Source organism: Stegostoma tigrinum, unplaced genomic scaffold (assembly GCF_030684315.1).
Source record: "Stegostoma tigrinum isolate sSteTig4 unplaced genomic scaffold, sSteTig4.hap1 scaffold_80, whole genome shotgun sequence".
In the NCBI taxonomy this organism is placed as follows: domain Eukaryota; kingdom Metazoa; phylum Chordata; class Chondrichthyes; order Orectolobiformes; family Stegostomatidae; genus Stegostoma; species Stegostoma tigrinum.
Window position 1 is genome coordinate 834,683 of NW_026728747.1, and position 26,926 is coordinate 861,608.

The 26,926-nt window shown below is 44.0% G+C and overlaps 1 long non-coding RNA gene across 15 annotated transcripts in view; it reads left to right on the top strand.

Annotated features, from left to right (window-relative positions):
* LOC132209278 (uncharacterized) overlaps positions 1-26,926 on the top strand; it is a 372,299-nt gene that overhangs the window by 29,467 nt on the left and 315,906 nt on the right. For 3 of the 15 annotated variants that reach the window (XR_009445358.1, XR_009445363.1, XR_009445365.1), the window contains 4 exons: positions 643-728; positions 6,315-6,472; positions 23,992-24,098; positions 24,520-25,979. The exons of 8 other annotated variants lie outside the window; for them this stretch is intronic. This is a non-coding gene — a long non-coding RNA (uncharacterized LOC132209278). Of the gene's footprint in view, positions 1-642; positions 729-6,314; positions 6,473-23,991; positions 24,099-24,519; positions 25,982-26,926 lie in introns of those variants that run through there. 4 more of the 15 variants (XR_009445361.1, XR_009445369.1, XR_009445364.1 and 1 more) reach the window with 4 other exon arrangements.

Sequence of the window (26,926 nt, forward strand, 5' to 3'; positions counted from 1 at the left end):
ACTAGTGACCAGTAGGCAACGGTCAAACAGTACCTAACCCAGAGGTCACAAGCTCCTCTGAGACATGATGTCAGTTGAGCCTCATGAATAACTACCTGCAGATGGACTATCTGCAGATAAAGCATGGTATTAAATCTCACATATACTGCTCTCAACCGTTTTAATCGAAGTATTTATCACTCGTTGCATAGAAACAGATCACAAAACTGAAATGGCATATGCACAAATACCAGCGTAGAAGTTCTTTACAGTAGCATTTTGTTTAAAGTTGTATTTGTAAAATAAAAGGGTGAAATATTAACTTTCACAAATCATATTAACATGCTGTAGAAATCTGTGGAAGTGAGAAATTTGTTTTTTGATTCAATACATGTCTGACAAATGACAATTCAAAGAGATCTTTGTTTCAGCTGGAGTGGGTTGTGGAGTCAACCTCATCAGGGGCATTTAAGTGACTATTTGACAGGCATATGGGTGATAATACAAGATAGGGGTGGAGGTTAGATAGACCTGAGGTTTAGGGTAAAAGTTCAGCACAGCATCATGGGCTGAAGGGCCTGTACTGTTCTATGTTCTATGTATCTTATGCTGTATTCAAATAAGTAAAGTCAGTCAGTGACATTCTGTAACTTCCTTTTCCAGGGGTAGGAGTGGAAGAATCAGAGTGTTTCTTTGAAAATTGGCTTGATGTGTCTGTCCAAGGGTCATCTGGAGGAAAAAATACAAGTGTAAGTACTAAATCTATCATTGCTGATACACATGTAAACTGTAGATTTAACTGTACGTAAACTTTGTTTAACAAACTAGCCCACTCAATAAACTGACAAAAATTACACACCAGATGTTTACTGTATTCTCATCATCTCTGTGATGTCTGGTGAGGGTGCAAGTGAGAAGGCTCCCTGCCAGTAAGTTTGAGTTAAGGCGAAGTTGCATCATTACTGAAGTTATTTATGCTGTAAATGAAGGAGAACAGTAATGTGTATATCCCATGCATTATGTTCCTGTTATTGAGTGTGTGTTTTTTGTGTGTGTGGACCTATTGATCAACTGGAATTTTTGATTATTCAGCCCATTCCTGGTACCACGGGTACTGTTTAACAAAAGGTTTGCTGTCTTAGTATATTTCTCTATTTAGTCACTGCCACTATTAATGTTAAGTTATAGCGTGGTCTTTGCAGAATCTGCACAGTGCATTCCTGCTGGATAAATGATGCACTACATCTGTCTGATGCCATTGCTTCTCAACGACACCATCTTAGCAGCTGTTTTTGTTACCAATAATGTTTTCATCATTAGAATACTTGGAAAATATTCAGAAGTGCTGTATGACTCTACTGCTCACTTGCAGCAGTGATAACACTTAATGTGAGGTCATGTTTTTCCCCATTTGATGTTCTATTGTCAACAATGTATCTCACAACTAATGGGCATATTTCATTGAAACCTGGTCTGTACAGGTATGGTCCAAGGAAGAACTGATTAGTTTTTGACAGATCTAGATTTATTTCTCTATTTTTTAAAAACATCAGTTAAAATTTGTTGTATAGGCAAATGATCATCTTTCTAGAATATTGTTGATTGATTTAGAATGTTGTGGATTGTGACAGCCCTGATAGTAGAATTTTTCATAACTATCAAAATATGAGCAGAATTTTCAGAGCAGATTATCAAATTGGCCTGAAGCTTTCTCAGTGAGATGGAAGCTTTTAATAAAAGGATTTATTTTGTCGGCCTTGCATTTACAAAGAATCAGTCAAGTGGAGAAATGTCTCAAAGAAAAGCTGTGTAATTGTAGAGTCATGGATGTTTGTTGCACAGGAGGAGGCCGTGCGGTCTGTCGTTACTGCACTACTCAACAAAGATCTGTCTACATTGAACTCACATGGCATTTATTTCCTTTTTGATTGTTTGACCCATAGCCCTGGAGCCTACAGCAACACAAGTGATTATCTAAATACTGCTTAAATATTCAGACACTTTCTGAATCAGCCACACTTTCAGTCAGTGAGTTCATGTCAACTAATGGAAAAAGCAGCTTCCAGTTATCCTTTCTATGCCCTTCAAAATCTTAAACACCTTTTACCAGGTCCCCTTGTCTGCTCCAATCTTGTCATCAGTCAGATGGGCAGGTCAGTGGCAGATTGATATAGCCTGAAGAAGGAATAAGATAAGAGAGTACTTAATGTGGCAAAGCCTGTCGTGCCCGATGGAGGTCAGCTACAGCAGTCAGCAGTGAAGTCCACTGGCAAGGATGGGCGGGTTTTAGCCCAGCGCAGGGAATACAAACCATCACGGGGGAAGCCTCGTTCAGAGTGTCTGCAAACTCGTGGCTTAGGAAAGGACTGTAATAGAACATAGAACAGAACAGAACAGTACAGCACAGAACAGGCCCTTCAGCCCACAATGTTGTGCCGACCATTGATCCTCATGTATGCACCCTCAAATTTCTGTGACCATATGCATGTCCAGCAGTCTCTTAAATGACCCCAATGACCTTGCTTCCACAACTGCTGCTGGCAACGCATTCCATGCTCTCACAACTCTCTGTGTAAAGAACCCACCTCTGACATCCCCTCTATACTTTCCACCAACCAGCTTAAAACTATGACCCCTCATGTTAGCCATTTCTGCCTTGGGAAATAGTCTCTGGCTATCAACTCTATCTATGCCTCTCATTATCTTGTATACCTCAATTAGGTCCCCTCTCCTCCTCCTTTTCTCCAATGAAAAGAGACCGAGCTCAGTCAACCTCTCTTCATAAGATAAGCCCTCCAGTCCAGGCAGCATCCTGGTAAACCTCTTCTGAACCCTCTCCAAAGCATCCACATCTTTCCTATAATAGGGCGCCCAGAACTGGACGCAGTATTCCAAGTGCGGTCTAACCAAAGTTTTATAGAGCTGCAACAAGATCTCATGACTCTTAAACTCAATCTCCCTGTTAATGAAAGCCAAAACACCATATGCTTTCTTAACAACCCTGTCCACTTGGGTGGCCATTTTAAGGGATCTATGTATCTGCACACCAAGATCCCTCTGTTCCTCCACACTGCCAAGAATCCTATCCTTAATCCTTTACTCAGCTTTCAAATTCGACCTTCCAAAATGCATCACCTCGCATTTATCCAGGTTGAACTCCATCTGCCACCTCTCAGCCCATCTCTGCATCCTGTCAATGTCCCGCTGCAGCCTACAACAGCCCTCTACACTGTCAACGACACCTCCGACCTTTGTGTCGTCTGCAAACTTGCTGACCCATCCTTCAATCCCCTCATCCAAGTCATTAATAAAAATTACAAACAGTAGAGGCCCAAGGACAGAGCCCTGTGGAACCCCACTCACCACTGACTTCCAGGCAGAATATTTTCCTTCTACTACCACTCGCTGTCTTCTGTTGGCCAGCCAATTCTGTATCCAAGCAGCTAAGTTCCCCTGTATCCCATTCCTCCTGACCTTCTGAATGAGCCTACCATGGGGAACCTTATCAAATGCCTTGCTGAAGTCCATATACATCACATCGACAGCTCGACCCTCATCAACTTTTCTAGTCACATCCTCAAAAAACTCGATAAGTTTTGTGAGACATGACCTACCCCTCACAAAGCCGTGTTGACTGTATTTGATCAAGCCATGCTCTTCCAGATGGTCGTAAATCCTATCCCTCAGAATCCTTTCTCACACCTTGCAGACGACAGACGTGAGACTTACTGGTCTGTAATTGCCGGAGATTTCCCTATTTCCTTTCTTGAAGAGAGGAATTACATTTGCCTCCCTCCAGTCCTCAGGTACGACTCCAGTGGAGAGTGATGTTTGAGTTTTTAAACTTTTGTTTTTATTCTTCTACTGTTATACTAAGAAGACTGTAGTGCTGAATTTTTTAACTTATTCATTTATTTTTATCACATGGAGCATGGAACGGTACAGCACAGTACAGGCCCTTCAGCCCACGATGTTGTGCCGAACTTTTACCCTAATCCTGTGGTCAATCTAACCTCCGCCCCTACCTTATACTATCATCCATGTGCTTGTCTAATAGCCGATGAAATGCCCCTATTGAGGCTGACTCCACTCCCCTCTCCGGCATTGCATTCCACTCCCCTACGACTCTGAGTAAAGAAGGATGGATAAATTTTCTACTTCTGCAACTAAAATTGCGTACCAAGGTACTTTGTACCTGAGATGGCACCGTCTAAGGCAACTTTGTACTCTTTTCTTTGTACTCTTGTACCCTGTATTGAATGCATGTGATAATAAAATCTCACTCTAATGCATAGCAGGACACTGGGAAGCTTAGAGGAGAAAAGGGACCCTGGAGTGCTTGTTCATGAATTCCTGAAGGGGTCAGGTCAGGCTAGTAAGGGTTGTTACAAAGACATATGGGACACCTCCCTTTATCAGTTGTGGCATAAATTGTAAGAGTGGGAAGGTCACTTTGGAGTTGTTTAAAAGTTTGGTTAGGCCACAGCTGGAGTCGTGTGTGGCATTTTGGTCACCACCCATTAGGAAGGATGTAATTGCACTGGAGGGAATGAAAAGGATGTTGCATGTGTTGGAGCATTTTAGCTGTGAAGAAAGACTGGAAAAAATCACATTATTTTCTGTGAAGCAGAGAAGGTTTGGTGGGTGAATGGAGGTCCTGACAGAGGCATATAAGATTATGAGAGGTATAGATGGGTTGAATAGAAAGCATTGTTCCCCTTAGTTAAAGCATCAATAACAATAGAGCATAATTTTAAAGAGAAAGACGGGAATATTGAGGAGGTTTGAGGAAAATCGTTTTCATCCAGAGTGTGGTGAAGGTCTGGAGCGCATTGCCTGGGCGGGAAGTTGAAACAGGAAACCTCACAACCTTTGAAAAGTACTTGGATGAGCAGTTGACATGTCGTAATATTTAAGAGAATGGTCTCGTGTGTAAAAATGCGACTAGTATATGTTGCAGTGTATTTTTAGAGGTACAGCCTTAGTGGGCCATAGGACCTCTTCTGTACTATATGATTCCATGACAACCCCCAGCCCAGGCAGCTGGTTTTTTCAGTCATCTCCAGGATTACACCCTTCATAGTGTGATCCCTTGCGTTGTTCGCCGTCCCAAGTTCATTAGCTCACACTTTTCCTGGTTGAGTTCAATTGCTGTGCTCAGCTGACCAGTCTGTTGATCTCCTCCTGAAGTTTATTCTTCCTGTCTGTCAACCAATTTTGGATCCAGTGTGCCACTTTGCCTTTGATCCCATGGCTGTTATTTACATGGCCATTCCATCGATATCCTCCTCACTAAATTAGCCATTCGCTAGCAATACAGTCATACATCCTGTGTTTAAGCCCAAATGATGAATTAACTTGACAAATTTCAAGGGTCCTTGTGGAAAGCCCTGCACAACCCCACTCAAAGCAAACATCCTGTCAAATAGATATCCCTCTACCATCAATCACCCTGTGCTCTCTGCCACAGCCAGTTTTGGCTCCAGTGTGCCTCTTTGCCTTTGATCCCATGGCTGTTGTTTTCTTGCTCAATCTGCCAAGGGGGACTTTACTAAGCCCACATCAAATGCATAATGTGACCTCATCTTAACAAATCCATAGTGTTTATCCCTGATTATTTCTTGCAAGTACATTCTACCCCTAAGAATGCCTCTTTATAGCTTCACCAGTGCTGAGATTATTCTGACTGGCCTTTAATTTCCTGGTCTGTTCCTCTCTCCGTTTATTAATAGTGGGACAATGTTAATAGTGTTTCATTACTTCACGTGTGATTGACAAGGGTTTGAAAATTGCTGCCAGCGGCCCAGATATCTCCTCCCTCACTTCCCCCGCTAGCTGGTATACGTTTCAGTTCGCCCTGTAGATGTATCCACTTTTAAAGTTGCTCAACCAGCTGCATCTCCCTGTATCTTAACCTCTGATGCTCCGAGGTCCTCTGCCCTGATATCTTACTTGCAGTGTCCTTTTCCATTGTAAAGATTGACACAAAATATTCATTGAGGACCGTGCCGATGTTTTCCAGGTCCACACAAAGATTACCTCTGTGAAATGAACGAGGAGCTATTAGAGAGGTTTGAGATTTACAATCAAGAAAGAAATTGACAAAATGACTTCCTTGGAGAATCAGACAACATACATTGTCCATTGTTGTAAACAAACAGAAGTTTTTGTTTCCACAGTTGTTTGCAAATAGCCAATCAAGATCATAAAAATAATGTTTTAAGATGATTTACAAAGCAAGGCAATTGAGGAAGATGTATTGGATGTATTGAACTCTCAACTACCTCCCTTAAGTTTAGGAATGTCAGTATTTTTCTTCTGGATAACTTTTGCAGATATCTTCAAACAAGTAGCTGAACCCACAGATTTATGTGACCAACGAAGCCTGAGCCTTTTGCTTCACGATGCAGTCCAGATCCCTCGGCAGCTGGGTGAGGTAGCTTCATTTGGAGGCAGCACCATTGAACCAAGTGTCCGCAGTTGCTTCCAACATGTAAGTGTGCTCTGCACCAATTCATAATGTCAAGCGGGTCTACTTGCCAGTATGAATTTTGAGCTCATTTTCGTTTTGTTCACCTGCACATCTGCCAATGTGGTATATCGTATCCATTGCACCCGGTGTGGCCTCCGCTACATTGGGGAAACCAAGCAGAGGCTTAGGAACCACTTTGCAGAACACCTCCGCTTGGTTCGCAACAAACAACTGCACCTCCCAGTCGCGAACCATTTCAACTACCCCTCTCATTCCTCAGACGACATGTCCATCATGGGCCTCCTGCAGTGCCACAATGATGCCACCCGAAGGTTGCTGGAACAGCAACTCATATTCCGCTTGGAAACCCTGCAGCCCAATGGTATCAATGTGGACTTCACAAGCTTCAAAATCTCCCCTTCCCCCACTGCATCCCAAAACCAGCCCAGTTCTTCCCCTCCCCCAACTGCATCTCAAAACCAGCCCAGCCTGTTTCTGCTTCCCTAACTTGTTCTTCCTCCCACCCATCCCTTCCTCCCATCTCAAGCTGCACCTCCTTTTCCTACCTACTAACCTCATCCCACCTCCTTGACCTGTCTGTCTTCCCTGGACTGACCTATCCCCTCCCTACCTCCCCACCTGTACACTCCTGTCTACCTATCTTCTTTTTTATCCATCTTCGGTCCGCCTCCCCCTCTCTCCTTATTTATTCCAGTTCCCTCTCCCCATGCCCCTCTCTGATGAAGGGTCTAGGCCCGAAACGTCAGCTTTTGTGCTCCTGAGATGCTGCTTGGCCTGCTGTGTTCATCCAGCTCCACACTTTGTTATCTTGCACTATTGATATGGACTGGTTTGTCACTAGAATTTATTACCCAGGCAAAGTGTGTCACGACTTCAGTTGATCTGAGCTCTTAACAGCAGGTGGAGCCTCAAGTTAATGCCTCTTCTGAATGCTGGCATCTCCGACAATCCAAATTCCTCAGTACTTCATTGAAGTATTACCCTAAAAATTATGCTTAAATATAAATTACAGCTTGAAGCCATAACCTTCTAATTTATTGTTGAGAGCTCTACTAGTTTATAACAGAACTAGAACAGACCTGGAATGGATACGGGATGGTTTTCTTGAGCAATATGTTGAGGAACCAACTGGAAAGCAGTGCATCTAAGACTGGGTGCTGTGTAATGAGAAGGGAATCATTGCCAATCTAGCTGTGCAAGATTTCTTCGAGATGAGTGGCCGCAACATGATAGAATTTTTTCAATCAAGATGGAGAGTGTGAGAGTTGACTTGGAGACCAGGGTGCTGCATCTTAATAATGAAAGCTGAAGATATGAGGCATGAAATTAGCCTTGATAGATCACAAAGAGTTGCTTAAAGGGATGACAGTGGATAGGCAATGGCAAACATTTAAGGAGCACGTGGGCGGACTACAACAACTGTTTATTCCTGTCTGGCATGAAAGCAAAATGGGTAAGAGGACCAATCCATGACTTAACAAAGGCAATTAGCGATAGTATCTGATCCATGGAAACAACATTTGAGGATTGGCAGCATAGTAGAATTTAGCAAAGAAGGACCAAGGGATTGATTAAGAAGGGGTAAATGCAGTAAAGTAAGCATACAGGGAACATAAAGACTGACAGAGTTTCTATAGATACGTGAAGAGAAAGAGACTGGTAAAGACAAATGTTAGGAAGGGGGTTGACCAGTCAAGGGAAGACAGACAGGTCAAGGAGGCAGGGCTGACGCTGGTAGGTAGGAGGTGGGGTGGGGTTAGGGTGTAACCCTAACCCGAACTCTCACCCTAATCTCCACCCCACCTCCTACCTACCAGCATCATCCCCTCCTCCTTGACCTGTCTGTCTTCCCTTGACTGATGAACCTCCATCATAACTCCCCAACAACACTCACCTTTACTGGCTCCAGCACCGCCTCTTTGATCTGTCTCCACCTATCTTCTCCTCTATCCATCTTCTATCCACCTCCCCTTCTCTCTTTATTTATTTCAGAATCCCGTTCCCCTCCCCCATTTCTGAAAAAGGGCCCAAACCCGAAACGTCATCTTTCCTGCTCCTCTGATACCGCTTGGCCAGCTGTGTTCATCCGGCTCCACACCTTGTTATCTCAGATTCTCCAGCATTGGCAGTTCCTCCCGTCTCTGAAATGGTCTGTTGGCCTTCGTTCCGAGAGGTTTCGAGTACAGAAGCCAGAATGTGGTGTTGCAGTTACGCAGCACCTTGGTGAAGCCGCACCTAAAATAGTGTGTGCAGTTTTGTGCTCCTTTTCTGCGGAAGGATGCTGTTGCTCTCATAGTTTATCAGTGCAGCGCATGTTTATCAGCCTGTTTCCCGGAATGGCAGGTCTGATGTATGATCAGAGATTGACTCGGTTAGGATTGTTCTCGCTGGAATTCAAATGAATGAGGTGACTTATAAAATTCGAACAGGACTGGACAGGATAGATGCAGTTCCCAGTGGTGGGTGTGTCCAGAACCAGGGGTCACAGTATGAGGATTCAGGATAGACGATTTCGGAGGTATTTCTTCACCCAAAGAATGGTGAGTCCGTGGAAATCATTACCAAAGCAAGCAGTTCATGTCAAAACATTGAACGTATTCAAGATATGGCTAGATATAACACTTGGGGTGAATGGGATCAAGTGTTATGGAGAGAAAGCAGGATTAGGCTGTTGAGTTGGATGATCAGTCATGATCATGAAGAATGGTGGAGCAGGCTCAAAGAGCCATTTGGCCTCCTCCCTCCTCCTAGCTTCCATGTTTACAATAGTCACTCTCTGAAATGCAAAGCTTGAGCAATTGTGCAACTTTGAACTGGGTGCTGGTAGTTTGGTCAGTAACGAAGTTAGGTAAGGCTCGGCAGGACAGTGCTCATTGTTGTTTCTAACATTTTCACCGTGCAGGACTTAGTCCTTGCTCTGCTTCAAGCGAAGAAGTGAGCTAATTGGAGATATCTACAACTTGTTAAGGTTCCAAAGGTTTAAAGTGATGTGGGGATGTGTGGTATTGCTCATAAAGTACATCATGAAGATAAATAAGATAAAAGATAAAAGAATGACGAGAGTAAGATGAGGGCCAATCAAGGACAGTAGTGGGAAGTTGTGTGTGGAGTCAGAGGAGATAGGGGAAGCACTAATTGAATATTTTTTGACAGTATTCACTCTGGAAAACGACAATGTTGTCGAGGAGAATACTGAGATACAGGCTACTCGACTAGCGTTTTGTACAGTCACGGGATTTATAGGGATTGACTTCCGGAGCCATGATGTCATGCTCCAACTGTACAAAATGCTAGTGCAGCCTCATTTGGAATATTGCGTGCAGTTCTGGTCGCCCCATGACAGGAAGGATGTTGAAGCATTGGAAAAGGTGCAGAGGAGATTTACCAGGATGCAGCCTGGTCTGGAGCACAGGCCCTATGAAGAAAGGCTGAGAGACTTGGGTCTGTTCTCATTGGAGAAAAGGAGGCTAAGGGGGGATTTAATAGAGACATATAAGATGATCAGAAAATTAGATATTGTGGACAGTGAGAGTCTTTTTCAGAGGATGATGATTTCAGCTTGTACAAGGGGGCATAGCTACAAATTGAGGGGTGATAGATTTAAGACAGATGTCAGAGGCAGGTTCTTTACTCAGAGAGTGCTATGGGCGTGGAATGCCCCGCATGCCAAAGTAGTTAACTCAGCCACATTAGGGGCATTTCAACAGTCCTTGGATAAGCATATGGATAATGATGGGATTGTGTCAGGGGAGGGGCTTAGATTAGTTCACAGGTCGGCGCAACGTCGAGGGCCGAAGGGCCTGTTCTGTGCCGTATTGTTCTATGTTCTATGTTCTATAATGGATATCACAAGTAGATGACTGATGTGTATACTGTGCATTGTCAAATGGTTCAAATTTTAGAACTGAAAAGTGCCTGGTCTACCTCAAATTGCCATGGAAAACCAAAGCTTCTCAAAAGTTTGAGCTTAAGCAAGTAATTCATGCTGCTGCTGTATAGTGGTTATGTGAATGGTATTTTCCCCTAGCAGGATGCTGTTGTCAGTCCAAAAATAATCCTCATTGCATTGACCAACATTGTCTATGAAATTTGCAGCCAGTATTATGCCAGACATATAGGTCATATATGATAATGATTGGCCGACTGAAAACTGCTTGTTTGTAATGAGCAGAGCACACCGCACCGGCACGTGTGAGATGCTTTCTCTTTTCCACAACCAAGGACCCCAACATGGTTCGCAGAACTTTCACTTTGATCCATTTCACAAAATTCGGCCCTCATCCATTCCACCTATCCCAGAATCATAAATTCTCCTTATTCTCAGCTTGTCCCTCCATCAACCTCTGCGTTCAGCAGATTATCTTCCAGCATCTTCACCAGTATCCCCTTTCAGCATTCCAAAGTGACCATTTCCTCAGTCACCAAGCAAGGTCCCAAATACACTTGTAAAGTGAAACAGCGATTTACCCGTACTTCATCTGTTCAAACATACAGGTATATTCAATTTTTCCAGTGTTTTCTCTGCAAAGGGGAAATGATACATTGATTAGGTGATTATCCTGCGGTACACCCTCATTCAGTCCACAAGAGTGGACTTGTCAACCACACGACATGTTTTTCTTCTCGTATAAATTATTCCAATTGTTTGAAATATCATGTTCTTGCGTTTGTTCCATTGGGTGTAAGACAAAACTGCTTTGGTAATAAAAGTCTCTCTGAAATGAAGGACACAAATGTAAGGTATTTCCGGCTGGTAGACAGGAGGTCGGAAAACTCCCAAAAATTCTCAAGGGAATGCTTGTGATGAGGTGGAGGGTAGAAGAAATTATGTTACGAAACATTATTTTTTGCAAAAGCTTGGTAACACAATGGTAATTTTTTTAAAAAAAATCAAAGGTTGTGTCCAGAAGAGGTGTGAATAGCTACATAGGCATCTGAATGCAAAAAGGGATACAGGAGCAAGATGGAAGCGTAGGTTCTGATCTAAATTGGTTGAACTTAATATTGGACCAGAAGGCTAGAAAGTGACAAGACAGATGATGAAGTCTTGTTCCTCAAACTTGTATTAAGGTTGTTGACTAATTGATTGATTTATTGTCACGTGTACCAAAGTAGAGTGAAAATCTTTATTTATGAGTGGTACAGGCAGATCATAGTAAGCGAAGGATATACAGATGAAAATGACAGAGGCATGCAGGTTACATTGAACAGAGCATGCGCTCAGTGAGATCAATGTTAGCAAGATCAGCGTTATTTCAGGCTAGAGAGTCTATTTATCAGTCTGATAACAACTGGGAAGAAGCTGTTCCTAAAACTGTTGGTGTGCATGTGTTCAGGCTTCTGTACCTGGTGCCTGATGGAAGAGGATGTAGGAGATCATTACGTAGGTGCGATGGGTCTTTGGTGATGCTGGCTACCTTTCCGCAGCAGTGAGCCATGTAAATGGAGTCCTTGGATGAGAGGTTGGCTTCCGTGATGATCTGGGCTGTGCACACCCGCTTCTGTAGTTTCTCACAGTCCTGGGCAGAATAGTTGCCATACCAGGCCATTATACACTTGGACAATGTGCTTTTAATGGTGCATCTGTAGAAATTGGTCAGGCCAAATTTCCTGAGCCGCCCGAGGAAGGAGAGGCATTGTTGTGCCGCCTTGACCAACGTATTTTCGTGGAAAGTCCAGGACGGGTTGTTGATTATCGTCATACCGGGGAACTTGACACGCTCCACCCTCTCAACCTCAGTTCCATTGATATACATCAGGGCGTGTTCTCCTCCTGTCTTTTGAAATCAGTGATCAGTTCTTTAGTTTTGCCGACATCGAGAGAGAGGTTGTTCTCTGCACCACGTCACCAAACCCTTTGCCTCCCTTCTGTATTTTGATTCATTGTTAGATATCCATCCCACTGCAGTGGTGTCGTCAGTTAACTTGCAGATGGCGTTAATTTGGAATTTGGCAACACAGTCATGGGTGCACAAGGAGTGCAGTAGGGGGCTGAGGAAACATCCTTAGAGGGCACTAGTGTTATTGTGGAGGAGGGGCAGTTACCTATCTTCACTGTGGTTTTGGGTCAGAAAGTTAAGGATCCAGTAGCAGAGGGCAGAGCAGAAACCTAGGTCATAGAGTTTTGAGATCAGTCTGGAGGGGATAATAGTGTTGAAGGTGGAGCTGCAGTCAATGAGCAGGATTCCTACATAGCTCATTGTGCACATTTCTGCCAACGACATCGGTAGAAAGAGGGTTCACTGAATCCCTACAGTGTAGAAACATTCAGCCCAACAGGTCCACACCTACCCCTGCAAGGCTAACAAACCTGGTAGCTATGGACAATTTAGTGTGGTCAATCCACCTAATTTGCACATCTTTGGACTGTGGTAGGAAACTGGAGCACCTAGCGAAAACCCTCACAGACATGGGGAGAATGTGTAAACGAAGAGTCACCCAAGGGTGGAATTGAGCCCAGGTCCCTGGTACTGTGAGGCAGTAGTGCCAACCACTGCACCACCTTGTTGCCCTTGAGACTTTCTCCAAGGCTACCCTTGTGTCTTAAGGGACTCTTTTCCCCCCATTCTCACTAACACATTTATTATGTCGTACAATCCCGTAGCAGCAATATCTTTTAGAGTGTGGGAAGAAATGGGAGTAACTGGAGGAAACTCAAACAGTCATGGGGAGAATGCGCAAACTCCACACAGACAGTTGTCCACAACTGGAATCGATCCTGGGGCCCTGTCACTGTAAGGCAGTGGTGCTAACCACTCAGCCACTGTGCTGTGGCATTTAGGTCCTGCAAAATGAGTACAAGAACTAGAATGATGAATATTCAACCTTTCGCACAAAAAGTTGGTCAGAGCTAGGACTCATACTAATCACTGTAACACTGTTTCTGAGACAACAAGGTGGAGAGCTGGATGGACACAGCAGGACAAGCAGCATCAGAGGAGTAGGAAAGCTGATGTTTCTGAAGAAGGGTCTAGGCCCGAAACGTCAGCTTTCCTACTCCTCTGATGCTGCTTGGCCTGCTGTGTTCATCCAGTTGTACACCTCGTTAACTCCGATTCTCCAGCATGTGCAGTTCCTGCTATCTCTCCAGAACACTTTTTGTTTTGTTCACAGCAATGACAGAACACAGTTTGAGAGAAAATAATGCAGCCATATACACAACATTGATGAAAGATACTTTCTCATTTCCAAATGTTAAGGAAAGCGTTGTATGAAAATTATATTCTGTCACAGAATTTGGACACACTCTGGTTTCTTCCTGTGTTGCCTAAAACGTATGCCATGTTTTTCGACCTTTGATTTCTCAGCATTTCTTCTTCTTTTGTAATGTAGTGCTGGAGGGAAACCATAATCCCAGATTGTAAGTGCTTTGAGGTTCAACATTGTCTGAGAACCCCCTCACTGTCTCTGAATACCCAAACTGATCAATAATAATCATCCTAATTGTCTGTCTTGACCTTACTGCAGCATTGCTTATTGTGTCACTGGCGGGTGACAGATCACATTGACATTTCACATCATGAAAGTAGCTGCATGAATATTTGTATTCTTGGTTCTACATTAGTGAGTTTTTGTTGCAACGTTTTGGTCTGGAAGTAAGAGGCATCTCAAAGAATGTGCTATCTGTGCTTTTGTGGAATCTGCTTTTGTACTTTGACTTTGGGTTAAGCAATGTAACATGTCCTTGCTGATTTTCCATATTTAATTCAATTAGAATTTCATTGACTCTAGGTTTTACTCTTGAAATATGATGAATGAGCAGAAGGCTATTCAGTCCATTGAGTCTGCCACTCAATGAGATCATAAAATACTGATATTCCTCGATACCACTTTCCTGCCGTTTCCCTATAGCGTTTCATTCCCATACTGTTAAAAATACTCCAGTCTGAGCATCTTAACTTTTGTACATCCCTCTGCAGGCAGTCTGGCAGTCTCATCACTTGTCTTCCATACCTATTTTTGTGTTTTCTGTAAGCTCAGTAATAGTACATTCACTTTCATCACTATGTCATTAATATTTATTCGCAACAAGAATGGCCGTGGCATTGATTCGTATGGCAGTTCACTTTTTACAGCTTGCCAACCTGGAAATGACTCCCCCTGTACCAAATGTCTGTTCTCTATTATTTGGTCAATCCCCTATCCATGTTAATATATTTCCCCAAAACTATGTGGTCTTATTAAAAGTCTTATCTGCTTGAAGTGTGATTATTTTTACAAATACCTTTTTGAATGTCACACCCTTTTATTTGTACTACTTGTAATCTCCTCATGGAATTCTTATAAATCTGTCATGCACAATTTCCTGTTTATCAAGCCGTAGTGACTGTGATTGTATTACGTATTTTAAGTGCTCTGCAATTACATCTTTTCTGATAGGCTCTTGCATTTTCCAATAACAGACATTAAGCTAACTGGCCAGTAGTTATCTTTTTTGTCTCCTTTCCTTTCTAAAATAAAGGTACTAGTCATAGCATCCCTGCAGCATGAGAGCAGGCCACTTGGCCCATTGTGTCCAAACTGACTCTCGGAAGAGCATGGCACCCAGATTCAACCAGCTGCCCAGCCCCTGCAACCTTGCATTTCCCATGGCTAATCCACCTAATCTGTGCATGTTTGGATTGTGGGAAGAGACCGGAGCAGCTCGAAGAAACCCACACAGACACGGGGATAAGGTGCAGATTCCTCACAGAAAATCACCTGTGGATGGGATTGAATCCAGGTCCCTGCCACTGTGAAACAGCATGCTACTCACTGAGCCACCATACTGCCCTGTGGGGCACTGGGACTTTTTGAAAAGCCAAGGATACTGGAGAGATTGTGATCAGTGCATCAACTATCACTATAGCTATTACTTTTAATATCCTGGGATGCAGCACTTCGGGCCCAGGGGACCTAATGGTCTTTAACCCAGTTAGTTTCCCTCATATCTTTTCTTTAGGGATAGTTGCTGTTTTATATCCTGTCCTATCATTTGCCCTTTGATTATGCAGGAATTTTGGAACACTGTCAGTGTCTTTTACTGTGACTGTATTCATTTGTGGGACATGTGTGTCACTGCCTGGCCAGTATTTCTTGCCCATCCTGAGTTGCCTCTTGAGAAGGTGATGGTGAGCTGCCTTCTTGAACCACTGCATTCTTCCTGCTGTGGGTTGACCCACAGCGCTATTAGGGAGGGAATTCCGGGATTTTGAGGGGAAGGAATGGCAATGTATTTCCAAGTCAAGATGGTGAGGGACTTGGAGGCGGTGGTGTTCCCATATGTCTGCTGCCCTTGTCCTTCTGGATGGAAGTGGTCTTGGGTTTAGAAGGTGCTGTCTGAGGAGCATTGGTGAATTTTTGCAGTGCATCTTGTAGTTAGTACCCACCGCTGCTACTGAGCATTGCAGATGGAGGGAGTGGATACTTGTAGATGTTGTACTGGCTGCTTTGTCCTGGATGGTGTCAAGCTTCTTGAGTGTTGATGGAGCTGCACTCATCCAGGCAAGTGGGGAGTGTTCCATCGCACTCCTGACTTGTGCCTTTTAGATGGCGGACAGGCTTTGAGGAGTCAGGGGGTGAGTTATTTGATGTGATATTCCCAGCATCTGGCCTCCTCATGTGGCCACTATCTTAATGTGATGACCAGTTGAGTTTCTGGTCAATGGTAACGCCCAGCTGACAGTGAGGGATTCATTGATGGTAACACTCTTGAATGTCAAGAGATGGTCAGAGCCTGGCATTTGTGTGGCGCAAATGTCACTTGGCACTTGTCAGCCCAAGCCTGGATATTGTCCGGATCTTGTTGCACGTGAACTTGGACTGCTTCAGTGTCTGAGAAGTCAAATGGTGCTGAACATTGTGCAAACATCAGCGAACATCCCCACTTCTGACCTTATGATGGCGGGAAGGTCATTGATGAAGTAGCCGAAGATGGTTGGGCCGAGGACACTACCCTGAGGAACTCCTGCAGAGATCTTCTGGAGCTGAAATGATTGACTGCCAGCAACCACAACCACCTTCCCATGTGTCAGGTATAACTCCAACCACCGGTGAGTTTGCCTGTGAAACCCATTGATTCCCATTTTGCTAGGGCACCTTGATGCCACACTCGGTCAGATGCAGCCTTGATGTGAAGGGTTGTCGCTCTCACTTCAGCTCTGGAATTCAGCTCTTTTGTCCACGTTTGAACCAAGGCTGTGATGGGGTCAGGAGCTGAGTGGCCACGGCAGAACCCAAACTGGGCGTAACTGAGTAGGTTATTTCTGAGCAGGTGCTGCCTGATAGCACTGTTGATCACACCTTCCATCACTTTACTGATGATTGAGAGTAGACTAATGGAGCAGTAATTGGCTGGCCTGGTTTTGTCCTGCTTTTTCTGTACAGGACATACTTGGGCAATTTTCTACATTGTCAGGTAGATACCAGTGTTGAAACAAACTAGAACAGCTTGGCTCAGGCAGCAGCAAGTTCTGGAGCACAAATCTTCAGTACTGTTGCTGGAATGTTGCCAGGACCCATAGCCTTTGCAGTATCCAGTGTCCCTAACCATTTCTTGATATCACATGGAGTGAATTGAATTGACAGAAGACTGGTATCTGCAATAGTGGGGATCACTGGAGGAGGCCGAGTTTGATCACCCATTCAGCGCTTGTGGCTAAAGATTTCTGCAAATGCTTCAGCCTCATGTTTTGCACTGATGTGCTTGGTTCTTCCATCGTTGAGGATGGGGACATTTGTGGTGCCTCCTCCTCCTCCAGTGAGTTGTTTAATTGTCCATTGCCATTCATGACTGGATGTGGCAGGGCTGCAGAACTTACATCAGATCCATGGTGAGATTGATTAGCTCTGCCTATCACTTGCTGCTTTCGCTATTTGGCATGCAAGTAGTCCTGTTTGGTGGCTTCACCAAGTTGATTCCTCATCTTCAGGTAAGCCTGGTGCTGCTCCTGGCATGCCCTCCTGCACTCTCCATTAAACCAGGATTGATGGTAACGGTTGAGTGAGGGACATACTGAGCCACGAAGGTTGTAGATTGTGCTAGAGTTCAATTCTGCTGCTGTTGATGGCCCACAGCACCTCATGGATGCCCAGCCTTGAGTTGCTAGATCTATGTGAAGTCTGTCCCATTTACTGCAGTGATAGTGCCACACACATGATGGAGGTTGTTCTCAATGTGATGGCGGGACGTTGTTCCACAAGGACTGTGCGATGGTCACTCTTACTGATACTGACATGGACAGATGCAACTGCAGCTGGCAGATTAGTAAGGATGAGGTCAAGTATGTTTTTCCCTCTTGTTGGCTCCCTCACCACGTGCCGCAAACCCAGTCTGGCAGCTGTGTCCTTTAGGATCTGACCAGCTCGATCAGTAGCACTGGTGCTGAGCTACTCTTAGCAGTGGATATTGAAATCCCCCACCCAGAATACATTTTGTGCCCTTGCCATCCTCAGTGCTTCCTCTAAGTGTTGTTCAACATTGCAGAGTACTGATTCAGCAGCTGAGGGAGGACGGTACGTGGTAATCGGCAAGAGCTTTCCTTGGCCATGTTTAACTTGAAGCCATGAGGCTTCATGGGGTCCAGAGTCAATGCTGAGGCCTCCTAGAGCAACACTGTCCTGACTGTACACCACTGTGCCACCACCTCTGCTGGGTCTGTCCTGCCGGTGAGAGAGGACATATCCAGGGATGGTGATGGTGATGGTGGAGTCTGGGACATTGTGTGAAAGATATTATGACTGTGTCAGACTGTTGATTAACTAATCTGTGAGACAGTTCTCCCAATTTTGGCACGAACCCCAAGATGTTAGTGAGGAGGACTTTGCATGGTCGACAGGGCAGTTTCTGCCATTGTCTTTTCTGGTGCCTAGGTCAATGCTGTGTGATTTATCCAGTTTCATTTCTTTGAGTCTAAGTAGTGGTTGGTCCAACTGAGTGGCTTGCGAGGCCATTTTAGAGGGCAGTTGAGAGTCAAGCTCATTGCTGTGGTCTGGAGTCATATGTGGGCCAGACCAGGTGAGGTTGGCAGATTTCCTCCCTTGAAGGACATTAGTGACAATGGATTCATGGTGATCGGTAGATTCTTAAGTCCAGACTTCTTTTAAAAATTAAACTTCCACCATCGAACCCAGGTCCCCAGAACATTTTCTGGGTTTCTGGATTAATAGGTTAATGATAATACCAGTAGGCCTTGAGGACTCATGCAAAGAATTTATTTAACTCTTCAGCCATTTCCTGGTTCCCCAATATTATTTCTCCAACCTCATTCTCTTAGGGGCTTGTATTAACTTTGGCCTGTCCTCCTTTCTATATATTTAACAAAGTTCCAGTTGCCTGTCCTGATATTATTTGCAAGTCCATCCTCAAAGTTTACCTAATCCCCTTCTTTTTTTGGTTGTTTTCTGCCTTTTAAGAATTTCTCGATCCTCTGGCTTGTGATTAATCTTTGCAACATTATATCTATTCTTTCTTTCCATTTGATAAAAGGATCCCTTTGCCTTGTCACGTAGGATAATACGATACAATGTTTTGTTTGTCTTTTCTTGCAATACAGAGTTTTTATAGAACATTACAGCATAGTACAGGCCCTTCGGACCTTGATGTTGTGCTGACCTGTCATACTGATCTTAAGCCCATCTAACCTACACTATTCCATGTGCGTCCATATGCTTGTCCAATGACGACTTAAATGCTCCTAAAGTTGGCGAATCTACCACCGTTGCAGGCAAAGCGTTCCATTCCCTTACTACTCTCTGAGTAAAGAAACTACCTCTGACATCTGTCCTATATCTTTCACCCCTCAATTTAAAGCTGTGCCCCCTCGTGCTCGCTGTCACCATCCTAGGAAAAAGGCTCTCCCTATCCACCCTATCTAACCCTCTGATTATTTGATATGTTTCAATTAAGTCACCTCTCAACCTTCTTCTCTCTAATGAAAACAGCCTCAAGTCCCTCAGCCTTTCCTCGTAAGACCTTCCCTCCATACCACGCAACCTCCTCGTAAATCTGCTCTGCACCCTTTCCAAAGCTTCCACATCCTTCTTATAATGCGGTGACCAGAAATGTACACAATACTCCAAGTGCGGCCACACCAGAGTTTTGTACAGCTCCACCATAACCTCTTGGTTCCGGAACTCGATCCCTCTATTAATAAAAGCTAAAACACTGTATGCCTTCTTAACAGCCCTGTCAACCTGGGTGGCAACTTTCAAGGATCTGTGTATATGGACACCGAGATCTCTCTGCTCATCTACACTGCTAAGAATCTTACCATTAGCCCTGTACTTTGCCTTCCGGTTACTCCTACCAAAGTGCATCACCTCACACTTGTCTGCATTAAACTCCATTTGCCACCTCTCAGCCCAGCTCTGCAGCTTATCTATGTCTCTCTGCAACCTACAGCATCCTTCATCACTATCCACAACTCCACCGACCATAGTGTCATCTGCAAATTTACTAACCCATCCTTCTGCGCCCTCATCCAGGTCATTTATAAAAATGACAAACAGCAGTGGACCCAACACCGACCCTTGCGGTACACCACTAGTAACTGGTCTCCAGGATGAACATTTCCCATCAACTACCACCTTCTGTCTTCTTTCAGCAAGCCAATTTCCAATCCAAACTGCTATATCTCCCACAATTCCCTTCCTCCACATTTTGTACAATAGCCTATTGTGGGGAACCTTATCGAACCTTGCCGAAATCCATATACACCACATCAAACGGTTTACTCTCATCTACCTGTTTGGTCACCTTCTCAAAGAACTCAATAAGGTTTCTGAGGCACGACCTTCCCTTCATAAAATCACATAATACACCAACTTTGGATGCTTGTATGCTTGCTTGTTTGCTGATCAAAATTAAATAAGTGAAACAATTGCACTGAGGTCACCAATCAGCCAGCACATGACCCTTCCTGTGCATTGGCTGCATGGTTACAAGGAGGAAGAATCAAGTGTCTGGTTCAGCTCAGTGAGACAGAAGCTGTATATTTTGGAAGTTTTGGATTTGACCTTTGAACAGGACAGTTCCATTTATGTATCTAAGTTATATTTATTCACTGTTTCACAGTGGAAGGACACAGTGGAAGGATGGCAAAATGGTCAACTCAAGGATGAATCTTGGGGATGTTTACTAATAATTGCACAGTGTTTAGCATCAACAGCAAGATGTCGATAATACTCGGGCTTGAACTGATGAGTGCCAAATAATGTTTGCACCACAGAGGTGCCAGGCAATGATCATCTCTAACAAGAGAGAATCTCACCATCTTCCTTTGTTGAGTTTCAACACTGAAATTCTGTTATCAACTTCATGGGCGTTACTACTGACTTGAACCTGCATGAGATAAGCCATATAAATACTGTGGCTACAAGAGCACGTCTGGGAATCATGTGGTTAGTATCTCCTCTCGTTTCTCCCCAAAGCTTGTCCATCTCTGACAAGGCAAAGTTGGGAGTGTGATGGAATATGATTGCCTGGATGCCGCAGCTCCAGTAACACTCAAGAAGCTTGATGCCATCCATGCTTGATTGGCACCATTTCCATCACCTCAACATTGATGTTTGTCTACTGCTGATAGACAATGGGGGCATTGTGTACCATCTACAAAATGCACTGCAATAACTCATCTGACAGCAGTTCCCACTGGAAAAACAAGGGTAGTTCACCTGTATTGGGTACGTGTGACTGCAATAAATCAAATAAATCAGATCAAATGCTGGGCCAGAATCCTGGCCATCCCTATCTATCAGCCTTGTGCAGGGTATCTATCCCAGATGAACACTTGCGGTCCATGAAGTTAGTTCAGTGCCTTTGCAACAGTGATAATGTGTGACCAATGTATGCTGGCCTTGCGCAGGACCAACATAGAGCCATACAAATGATATAAACCAGAAGGGAGCCATTCAGCCATCTTTGTCCATACTGACCCATAGACATCTGATGCCTTTTTTAATCCCAAATTGTTACAAACGTACATGGACCTGCAGCACTTAAAGTGCAGATCCAGGTACTTCTTAAAAGAGTTTAGAATCTCTTAGTCCAACACCAATTCAGGCAGCAAATTCCTGACACCCATCACCCTCTGCATAAAACGGATTTTCCCACATCCCCTCTAACCCTTCTGCCACTTAGCTTGACTCTGTAACTGCTGATTTTTGAATTCTCTGCCAAGGGAAGCAGCTTCCTCCTGTCTACACTAACTCTACCCTATCTCTGCCCTTCACTGTTTTGTATACCTCAATCATGTCATCCCTCAGACTTTTCTGTTCCAAGGAAAACAGCCTCATATTTACAATTCTCCAGCTTTGGCAATATTTGAGTAAATCTTTTCTGCACTGTCTCCAGAGTTATTATATACTTCCTGGATTGTGATGAACACAACTGCACACACTACTCCAGTTGTGGCATCATCAGTATCTTGTACAGTTTTATCATGATGTCCTTACTTTGGTAATCTACACTTTTCCCAATGAGGCAAAGCATTCCCTGTGCCTTCATCAGAACATTACTGACCTGTAGTGCTACCTTTAGGAACCTGTTCACTTCCATGCTTAGATCCCCCACTTCATCTACCCCTCTCAGTATGTTCCTATTTATTGTGTATTCCCTTTATGTCCTCATGAAAAGCAATGCATCACACTTGTCAGAGTTGTGCTCCATCTGTTGCTTTCCTGCCTTCTCCGCCAACCCATCTAATATCATTTTGGAACTTGGAGCTATCCTCTGTCCTAGCCACCTTACATCCAATTTTTCAGTTGTCTGCCAATTTACCAATTGTGCCCCCCATGTTCAAGTCTGAATCGTTCATCTATAAAATAAATTAAAGGGGCCCCAAAATCAAGCCCTGTGAAACACCAATGGAAATTGCTTTCTGTTCATAAGCACAGCCATGAACAATTACCCTTGTTTCCTGCCACTAAGCCGATTAGTCAACACATTACTCCGTATCCCATGACCCATGAGCTTTCACTTTTTTGCACTTCTCAGGTGGGACGTTATCAATTGCTTTGCTAAAATCCATGTCGACAAATTCATTGCGCAACCCTCATCGATCCTCCTTGCCACTTTCTTAAAGAATTCAACTAAATTTGTAAGTAATGACCTTACCTTGACAAAGCCGTGCTGACTATCCATGACTAGTCCATGCCTTTCTCAGTTAGTTTATTTGATCTCTCAGATCGATTTTAAAATTTTCCCACCACTAACGTAAGACAAGCAGGCTTTTAATTGTTTGGCATTTCCTTCGTACCCTTTATAAACAATGGAACCACATTTATATTCCTTCTCTAATTGATTTAAAACAAAATTTGCCCTGAGGATGATTAGTTTAGTCTTGCATGTGCTGGTGCTACCCTCCTAATGGAGGAAGGGGGACTTTTCATCCAAATTCCCTACTTGTTTCCTTTGTTTTAATTTTCTTTTCTTGTAAATATTTCACCCAGTTCCCTTTTAAGTGAAGCACTAGATTTTGCTTGAATAATCACTTGCAGTAAAAGCATTCCCTATTCCATTATATGGAAACTTTTCCTCTAACTTTCCCATCATTGTTGTGTGAACAAATCCTGGCCTGAATCACAAGAAACAAACTGTGTCTCTTCAGAATTTTTTTTTGTTTGTTAGGGGTCTTATCTCATGAAAAAACAAAAATCAAGCTCTGTTTTTCTGAAACTGGAACAGCAACATTAGAAGCTGCAAGTTCTTCAGTATGTTTGGGAGATCTAGAGTGAATTGTCCCGGAAACCAGATGTTCCACAACATGGTTCTGTGCTCGTGACCATTGGCCTTGAGATTGGTCTCATCTGTCCAGTATTGGAGAATCAGCCTTTGCCTGCTAGAATAGACCAATCATAAAGTCACCAATTGTAAGAGATGCAGTGTTTACCTTCCCTGCATTTGACCTTACTATTGAAATTTTTTTTACAATTATGTGGCTTCTGTCAGATTCTAGTAACTATTTGGAGCCACAGGTGAGAGCTGGTGAAGGTGAGGATGAACCCAGCATGAGCTGCTCAAAAAAAAAAGTGAATCAAACAATTTTTTTTGCCCTCTCTCTTAGTCACTCCAAATCCTCTTGAAGCATCTTTGTATCTTCCTCTCAATTCTCATTTCCAACCAGTGATGTGATTTGTCAGTCACGGTGTTTTTCTGTAAATATGCCCATCTTCATCCTTTGTCCCCATCCACAGATTAGCACATTTAATATGAAGAACATAATATGAAAAACATATAGACCACATCAGATGAATTTCCCTCTTCAATACTTCTGATATCTGATAAATAGAGGCCTTCTAATGGGCATTAACATGTTGTGTCAGCATTGCTTGACTGTTGCTTAAGGTTGCGGTGGTAATTAGTCTTTCTGCATTAAATGTACTTTCAATATTAGAAACTTAAGTGATTGACTACTTCATTGGAACCTAATACAATTATCAGTGTTTTTTTTTGACAGTGCTGATTGATTGGATTTACTAAATGGAAATGTACAGTGTTGCTTTCAAATGGTGATAATTTCTCAATGGAATTTCACGTGCAGGCACTCAGACATGAACTAATGGATAAGGAGGAGACAATCATAACTGCTTTGGATTCAGCCCATAGAAGGGCCAGAGGAGCCGCGCTGACACCTTCATGTTTAAACAGGTCAGCCACTTCATCTATTGCAGGAACAACCACTTTTCTGCAGAACACTTGGCTTTATAGAGGAGTAAGATTTTAGAAATAAAGTAATGCTAAGCTGGAGAGTGAGAAATAATGCAGGGACTCGTATGTTATTTAAAGAAACATGTTACAGCGCATGACAGAAGATTCTGTGACAGTTACTTAGAATTGTTTGTTGTGGGAACAATTGAAAATGTTTCCACTCACCTAGTGATCGTGGTAACTTCAAATTATTAGAAAATTTATAGATCAGCATCTTGAAATATGTTTTTGTTCATTTTCACAAAACGTTACATGACTTTACGTTCTGCAATGTGTTCTTAATTACCATATTCAAAAGCAAAAAGCATGTGTTTACTGTCCTACCATATTTTGGTGATGTATTGATGTGTCTCATTTTCAGAGGACACTTTTCTGCGTGCCACGAGATGTATATCAGCCATACCAAAATGCTGCCTTTGCCTGAGACAGGGAAGATCAACTGACTTTGGGGAAATGGAGAATCATTCATGAATCCAGTTACTTTCTGATCTGACAGCTTTGTGGCATCTGAATGGATAACAATTTGATCTGGTAATCTCAATTGATAGAGTGCAAATGTGTAGTGATGCATTTTGGGAGCTCTGGTAAGTGAAAGATGTTCACAATGACTAGTAGATCCCTAGAGAGCACTGAGAAACAAAGGGACCTTGATGTCCAAAAGCAAGAGTTCATGCCCTCTGCTTCTGGCCTTTCAGGCAAAGTTGGATCCAACACTCCACTGAGTCTTAGATCCCATGAGCTCTTGTTTTGTTGACCAGTCTGCTATCACTGACCTTATCAAAAACATATAGACCACATCAGATGAATTTCCCTCTTCAACACTTCTGATATCTCCTCAATAAAAATTAGATAAAATTTGCAAACCATGGCATTACCTCAACAAAGCCATGCTGACTATCCCCGAACATTCCATGTTTCTCCAAGTGCAGCGACATTTTGTCCCTTAAAATTCTTTCTGATAACTTCCCTACCACCAAGGTTAGACTGGCTTGTAACTTCTGGATCTGTCCTTTCTTCTTTTATATAAAAGTATGAGCGGTCCTCTGGCACCTTAGCTGTGGCCAGAAATGACTTGAAAAATCTTTGCCAGGACCTTTTGATATCTCCTCCCCTGCTTCATAAAGTCATGCAGTACAGAAACACGCTCACTTGATCAACATCAATGCCAACTAACAAACATCAAACTACTGATCCCATTTACCTGCACTGAGTCATTACCTGCCATACCCTGGCCCTTTAAATGCTCATCTGTTGCTTCTTTAATATTGCAAGCGTATCTGCCTTCTCCACCTTGTCAAGCAGCATATTACATGTTTGTATCACTTTTGGTGAAAACACTTGCCTCAGATCCCCTCTAAATAGCTGACAGTTTACCTGAAATCTATGCCCCCTGACTTAAACTCGTCTACTGGTTCTCACAATCAATCTATGCCTCTCATAATTTTGTATACGTCGATCAGATTTCCCCTCAGCCTCCTCTGCTGCATGGAAAACGCAATTAGCCTACCAGTTTCTCCTCATAAAACTTGCATTCAATCACAAAACAACACCCTGAAACATATACTATCAACCAACCTGGCCAACATCTCTGTCTCCGGCTTGCTACAGTGTTCCAGTGAAGCCCAGCACAAGCAGACAGAACAACACCTCATTTTCTACTTGGGGACCTGACAGCCCTCCAGACTTAACATTGAGTTCTGCAATGTTAGGGCCTAAACTCTCCCATATCCCAGCGCCCCCACCCCACACACCAACCCTCTGCTCTCAGTAACACTGTCTGCCCGTCACAGGGCCCTCACCCCCTCCTCTAAGTAATACTGCCCGTCACAGGGCCCTCGCCCCCCCCCCCCCCTCTCAGTAACACTGCCCGTCACAGGGCCCTCGCCCCCCCCCCCTCTCAGTAACACTGCCCGTCACAGGGACATCACCCCCTCCTCTCAGTAATACTGCCCGTCACAGGGCCCTCGCGCCCCCCTCTCAGTAACACTGCCCGTCACAGGGACATCACCCACTCCTCTCAGTAATACTGCTTGCCATAGGGCCCTCACCTGCCCCTCTCAGTTATGCACTGACTGACTGTCACAGGGCCCTCACCCCCTCCTCTCAGTAACACACTCCGTCACAGTGCCCTCAGACTGTCACAGAGCGCTCACCGCTCCGCTCAGTCACACTGCCATATACAGGGCCCTCACGTGCTCCTCTCAGTAACACTGCCTGTCACAGAACCCTCACGCGATCCTTTCAGTAACACTGCCCATCACAGGGACCTTACCCGCTCCTTTCAGTAACACTGCCTGTCACAGGGACCTTACCCGCTCCTCTCAGTAACACTGCCTGTCACAGGGCCCTCACCCGCTCCTTTCAATAACACTGCCCGTCACAGGGACCTTACCTGCTCCTCTCAGTAACACTGCCCGTCACAGGGACCTTACCTGCTCCTCTCAGTAACACTGACTGTCACAGGGCTCTCACCCGCTCCACTCAGTCACACTACCTGTTACAGTGCCCCTACCCGCTCCTCTCAGTAACACTGACTGTCACAGGGCCCTCACCCGCTCCTCTGTTACACTGACTGACTGTCACAGGGCCCTCACCCACTCGTCTCAGTAACACTGACTGATTGGAAAGGGCGCTCACCCACTCCTCTCAGTAACATCCCCTGACTGTCACTGGGCCCTCACCCGCTCCTCTCAGTAACACTGCCCGTCACAGCGCCCTCACCCACTCCTCTAAGTAACACAACTGTCACAGAGCCCTCACCCACTCCT